We start from the raw sequence: 6,463 nt of genomic DNA on the forward strand, positions 1-6,463 counted from the left end.
TTATTGATGAAATAAAGGTTATGGTTTATTTTAAAATGAATGCAGTCTTTGAAAAACGTCTCATATAGAGGTCAAAACCTCGCAACGAAATCAATTAATATGGAACGTTTTTAATCAATAAGAACGGGACATTTCAGTTGGTATCCGAGCGTTGGTCTTAGAGAACCAGAATTTTGCATTAGTGTGTCTTATCGAGTTTGTTAGGATGCATTAGTGAGTCTGGACTTCGACCGTGTTTACTTGAAAAATGATTGCTTAACAAATTTTGTTGGAAACTATATATTTTTAACATGTGAATATTATGTGATATATTAATCTCTTAACGCGTTTGATATTATGTGATAGATGTCTACCTCTAGAACAAGTCCCATTGACTCACCTAATAATAATGAAGAGTCAAATGTAAATTGGAATGATTCGTGGACTGATTCACAAGTTCCCGAAGAGGAACCGGAAGAAGAGTCGGAACCGGAAGAAGAATCGGAACCGGAAGAAGAATCTGAACCAGATGAAGAAATAGAACCGGTGGGGGAAATAATAAAACGGTTAAGTAAAAGAAAATCCTCAACCAACCGACCAAGGTTAATTATGGTCAATGGTGTTTCCGCCAAGGAAGCAAAATATTGGGAGGATTACCAATTCTCCGATGAATCGGATTCCGACGAGAATTCCGATGATGTTATAGAAATTACCCCAACTGAATTTAAAAAGGCAAAAGAAAATAATAAGGGAAAGGGCATAAAAATAGAGAAATCTAATTCCAACCCCGATGAACTTTATATGTATCGTCAACCCCCGAAGTCCTTAAGTTGTAACAATGACCCGGGAACCTCTAAACCACCAGGTTTTTCTAAACCAATGTGGAAAATTACGGCTCGTATTAGGGGAACATCATATATCCCTAGAAACTTGGCAAAAAGAACCAAAACCAAAGAAGAAGAAACAAGCGAGTCGGAATAAGATAGTTGTATTCATGTGGTGTAATATATGTAATATAGTGTGCTTTTGCTTTATGATATATGTAAAAATTGCTTGTATTAATAAGTAATTTTTTTATGAATCTAACTCTTGTCTATTTTACAGTATAAAAACACAAAATGGATAGACAACCCAATATTTTAAGAGACCTACCCGGAGACATGATTGATGAAATCTTGTCTAGAGTCGGTCAGAATTCTTCGGCACAACTATTTAAGGCGAGATCAGTTTGTAAGACATTCGAAGAACGTTCTAAGAATGCCTTGGTTTATAAAAGGCTTTCGTTCGAAAGATGGGGGATATCACATTGGGAAATCCATAAGTTACGATGTGTTTACTTTGACGCATATATTGCAGGGAACCCAAATGCTATTTTACGCAATGGGTTAAGAAATTATTTTGACTCAATATATCCGAATATTGGACTTCGTGATTTAGAAAAAGCGGCTAACATGCAACATAAAGAAGCATGTTATGCTTACGGATTAGTAATGTTCGCTTCTCACCAAAGTGAGAACAAGAACATCGGGCTACAACTATTAAACAAAACGTTCCCACAAGTGACGGAGTCGGTAATTGGGGTAAGAAATGAGATTTTTAGATTGTTACGGGACTGTTGGACATTACGTAACCCTCGTCCCTTTGACGACGTTACAACACGCTGTCTTATCAACGGCCATAACGGTTATGTTCCACAAGACCAAGGATGGGAAATAATCCTAGTAAAACTAGAATGCATGACTTGTTTCTGGACGTATGAATTACGTGTCTTTATTGCCTTTGCTGAACGACTTGTGTACTAGCTAGAATTATCTTCACAACCATCTTGTATCAAATTTATTGTGTGCTATATTTCATGCTATATGTAAAATAAACGGTATTGTAAGTTTGTAAAAAAAATTGTGTAAAAGTTTGAACGCGAAATATTATTATAATCAGTTTTTCATATAGAATTGTAGTAGTTGAATTGTATATTAGCTACTAAGTATGAACTTAACGGGTAGGTACTACCCGAATTTAAACTTATAAAACGCTAATATGAAGAAAAAGCTTTTATAAATGAGTTCATATTATGCTACGAAATACTATTAACTACTCTTAATATTCTGTATGATTAACTTGTTCCATTTGACTATTTTGAAGGAAATGGCACCGACTACTCGACACACCGTGAATATGAATGAAGAGGAATTCCGTACTTTTCTAGCTTCAAACATAGCCGCAGTACAGGCTGCGCTACATACCAACAATAACCTTGGATCTAGCAGTACAGGAAATCGTGTAGGATGCACCTACAAAGAATTCACTGCCTGCAAACCTTTGGAATTTGATGGAACCGAAGGACCGATCGGATTGAAATGGTGGACCGAGAAGGTCGAATCGATGTTTGCCATAAGTAAGTGTACTGAAGAGGATAAAGTGAAGTACGCTACGAATACCTTCACAGGTTCTGCGTTAACATGGTGGAATACATATCTAGAGCAAGTGGGACAAGACGATGCGTACGCACTACCGTGGTCAGCATTCAAGCACTTGATGAATGAGAAATACCGTCCCAGAACCGAGGTCAATAAGCTCAAGACAGAACTTAGAGGGTTACGAACCCAAGGATTTGATATTACCACGTACGAAAGACTATTCACAGAATTGTGCCTATTGTGTCCGAGAGCGTTCGAAGATGAGGAAGAGAAGATCGACGCGTTTGTGAAAGGATTACCGGAAAGAATCCAAGAAGATATAAGTTCACACGAGCCCGCCTCCATACAACAGGCATGTAGAATGGCTCACAAACTAGTGAACCAGATTGAAGAAAGAATTAAAGAACAGACTGCTGAAGAGACCAATGTGAAGCAAGTCAAAAGAAAGTGGGAGGAAAACGGTGATAAGAATCACCAATACAACAACAACAGCAATTACAACAATAATCGCAATAATTATCCCAGCAATCGCAACATCAATCGCAACTACAACAAACGGCCCAACAACAACAACAACAACAACAACAACAACAACAACAACAACAGCAACTACAACAATCATCCCAACAACAATAATAACCGCAACAACAACAACAATCAGAAGCAGCTATGCCAAAGGTATGAAAAGTATCACTCGGGGTTCTGCACCAAATTTTGCAACAAGTGTAAAAGAAATGGTCATAGCGCAGCGAAGTGTGAGGTCTACGGACCAGGGGTTAATAGAACGAAAGGAACAAATGGTGTCGGAACGAGTAATGGCGGAGCAAGTAGTGTCAGAGCAAGTTATGCCAATGTAGTTTGTTATAAATGTGGAAAACCGGGCCACATCATTAGAAATTGCCCGAACCAGGAGAACACGAATGGACAAGGCCGCGGAAGAGTTTTCAATATTAATGCGGCAGAGGCACAGGAAGACCCGGAGCTTGTTACGGGTACGTTTCTTATTGACAATAAATCTGCTTACGTTTTATTTGATTCTGAGTAGAGATTTTTGTGCTAAATTAAGTTGTCCATTGACGCCTTTGGATAGTAAATTTGTACTCGAATTAGCAAATGGTAAATTAATTTCAGCAGATAATATATGTCGGAATCGAGAAATTAAACTGGTTAGCGAAACATTTAAGATTGATTTGATACCAGTAGAGTTAGGGAGTTTTGATGTGATAATCGGTATGAACTGGTTGAAAGAAGTGAAAGCAGAGATCGTTTGTTACAAAAATGCAATTCGCATTATACGAGAAAAAGGAAAACCCTTAATGGTGTACGGAGAAAAGGGCAACACGAAGCTACATCTTATTAGTAATTTGAAGGCACAAAAACTAATAAGAAAAGGTTGCTATGCTGTTCTAGCACACGTCGAGAAAGTACAAACTGAAGAAAAGAGCATCAATGATGTTCCCATTGCAAAAGAATTTCCCGATGTATTTCCGAAAGAATTACGGGGATTACCCCCACATCGATCCGTTGAATTTCAAATAGATCTTGTACCAGGAGCTGCACCAATAGCTCGTGCTCCTTACAGACTCGCACCCAGCGAGATGAAAGAACTGCAAAGCCAATTACAAGAACTTTTAGAGCGTGGTTTCATTCGACCAAGCACATCACCGTGGGGAGCTCCTGTTTTGTTTGTCAAGAAGAAAGATGGTACATTCAGGTTGTGTATCGACTACCGAGAGTTGAACAAACTTACCATCAAGAACCGCTACCCACTACCGAGAATCGATGACTTATTTGATCAACTACAAGGCTCGTCTATTTATTCAAAGATTGACTTATGTTCCGGGTATCATCAAATGCGGGTGAAAGAAGATGATATTCCAAAGACTGCTTTCAGAACACGTTACGGTCATTATGAGTTTATGGTCATGCCGTTTGGTTTAACTAATGCACCAGCTGTGTTCATGGACCTTATGAACCGAGTGTGTGGACCATACCTTGACAAGTTTGTCATTGTTTTCATTGATGACATACTTATTTACTTAAAGAATAACTAAGAACACGGTGAACATTTGAGAAAGGTGTTAGAAGTATTGAGGAAGGAAGAATTGTACGCTAAGTTTTCAAAGTGTGCATTTTGGTTGGAAGAAGTTCAATTCCTCGGTCACATAGTGAACAAAGAAGGTATTAAGGTGGATCCGGCAAAGATAGAAACTGTTGAAAAGTGGGAAACCCCGAAAACTCCGAAACACATACGCCAGTTTTTAGGACTAGCTGGTTACTACAGAAGGTTCATCCAAGACTTTTCCTGAATAGCAAAACCCTTGACTGCATTAACGCATAAAGGGAAGAAATTTGAATGGAATGATGAACAAGAGAAAGCGTTTCAGTTATTGAAGAAAAAGCTAACTACGGCACCTATATTGTCATTGCCTGAAGGGAATGATGATTTTGTGATTTATTGTGATGCATCAAAGCAAGGTCTCGGTTGTGTATTAATGCAACGAACGAAGGTGATTGCTTATGCTTCTAGACAATTGAAGATTCACGAAAAAAATTATACGACGCATGATTTGGAATTAGGCACGGTTGTTTTTGCATTAAAGACTTGGAGGCACTACTTATATGGGGTCAAAAGTATTATATATACCGACCACAAAAGTCTTCAACACATATTTAATCAGAAACAACTGAATATGAGGCAGCGTAGGTGGATTGAATTATTGAATGATTATGACTTTGAGATTCGTTACCACCCGGGGAAGGCAAATGTGGTAGCCGATGCCTTGAGCAGGAAGGACAGAGAACCCATTCGAGTAAAATCTATGAATATAATGATTCATAATAACCTTACTACTCAAATAAAGGAGGCGCAACAAGGAGTTTTAAAAGAGGGAAATTTAAAGAATGAAATACCCAAAGGATCGGAGAAGCATCTTAATATTCGGGAAGACGGAACCCGGTATAGGGCTGAAAGGATTTGGGTACCAAAATTTGGAGATATGAGAGAAATGGTACTTAGAGAAGCTCATAAAACCAGATACTCAATACATCCTGGAACGGGGAAGATGTACAAGGATCTCAAGAAACATTTTTGGTGGCCGGGTATGAAAGCCGATGTTGCTAAATACGTAGGAGAATGTTTGACGTGTTCTAAGGTCAAAGCTGAGCATCAGAAACCATCAGGTCTACTTCAACAACCCGAAATCCCAGAATGGAAATAGGAAAACATTACCATGGATTTCATCACTAAATTGCCAAGGACTGCAAGTGGTTTTGATACTATTTGGGTAATAGTTGATCGTCTCACCAAATCAGCACACTTCCTGCCAATAAGAGAAGATGACAAGATGGAGAAGTTAGCACAACTGTATTTGAAGGAAGTCGTCTCCAGACATGGAATACCAATCTCTATTATCTCTGATAGGGATGGCAGATTTATTTCAAGATTCTGGCAGACATTACAGCAAGCATTAAGAACTCGTCTAGACATGAGTACTACCTATCATCCACAAACTGATGGGCAGAGCAAAAGGACGATACAAACGCTTGAAGACATGCTACAAGCATGTGTTATTGATTTCTGAAATAGTTGGGATCGACATCTACCATTAGCAGAATTTTCCTACAACAACAGCTACCATTCAAGCATTGAGATGGCGCCGTTTGAAGCACTTTATGGTAGAAAGTGCAGGTCTCCGATTTGTTGGAGTGAAGTGGGGGATAGAAAGATTACGGGTCCGGAGATTATACAAGAAACTACCGAGAAGATCATCCAAATTCAACAACGATTGAAAACCGCCCAAAGTCGACAAAAGAGCTACGCTGACATTAAAAGAAAAGATATAGAATTTGAAATTGGAGAGATGGTCATGCTTAAAGTTGCACCTTGGAAAGGCGTTGTTCGATTTGGTAAACGAGGGAAATTAAATCCAAGGTATATTGGACCATTCAAGATTATTGATCGTGTCGGACCAGTAGCTTACCGACTTGAGTTACCTCAACAACTCGCGGCTGTACATAACACTTTCCACGTCTCGAATTTGAAGAAATGTTTTGCTAAAGAAGAT

The sequence above is a fragment of the Rutidosis leptorrhynchoides genome, chromosome 2, assembly GCF_046630445.1.
Source record: "Rutidosis leptorrhynchoides isolate AG116_Rl617_1_P2 chromosome 2, CSIRO_AGI_Rlap_v1, whole genome shotgun sequence".
Taxonomy (NCBI): Eukaryota; Viridiplantae; Streptophyta; class Magnoliopsida; order Asterales; family Asteraceae; genus Rutidosis; species Rutidosis leptorrhynchoides.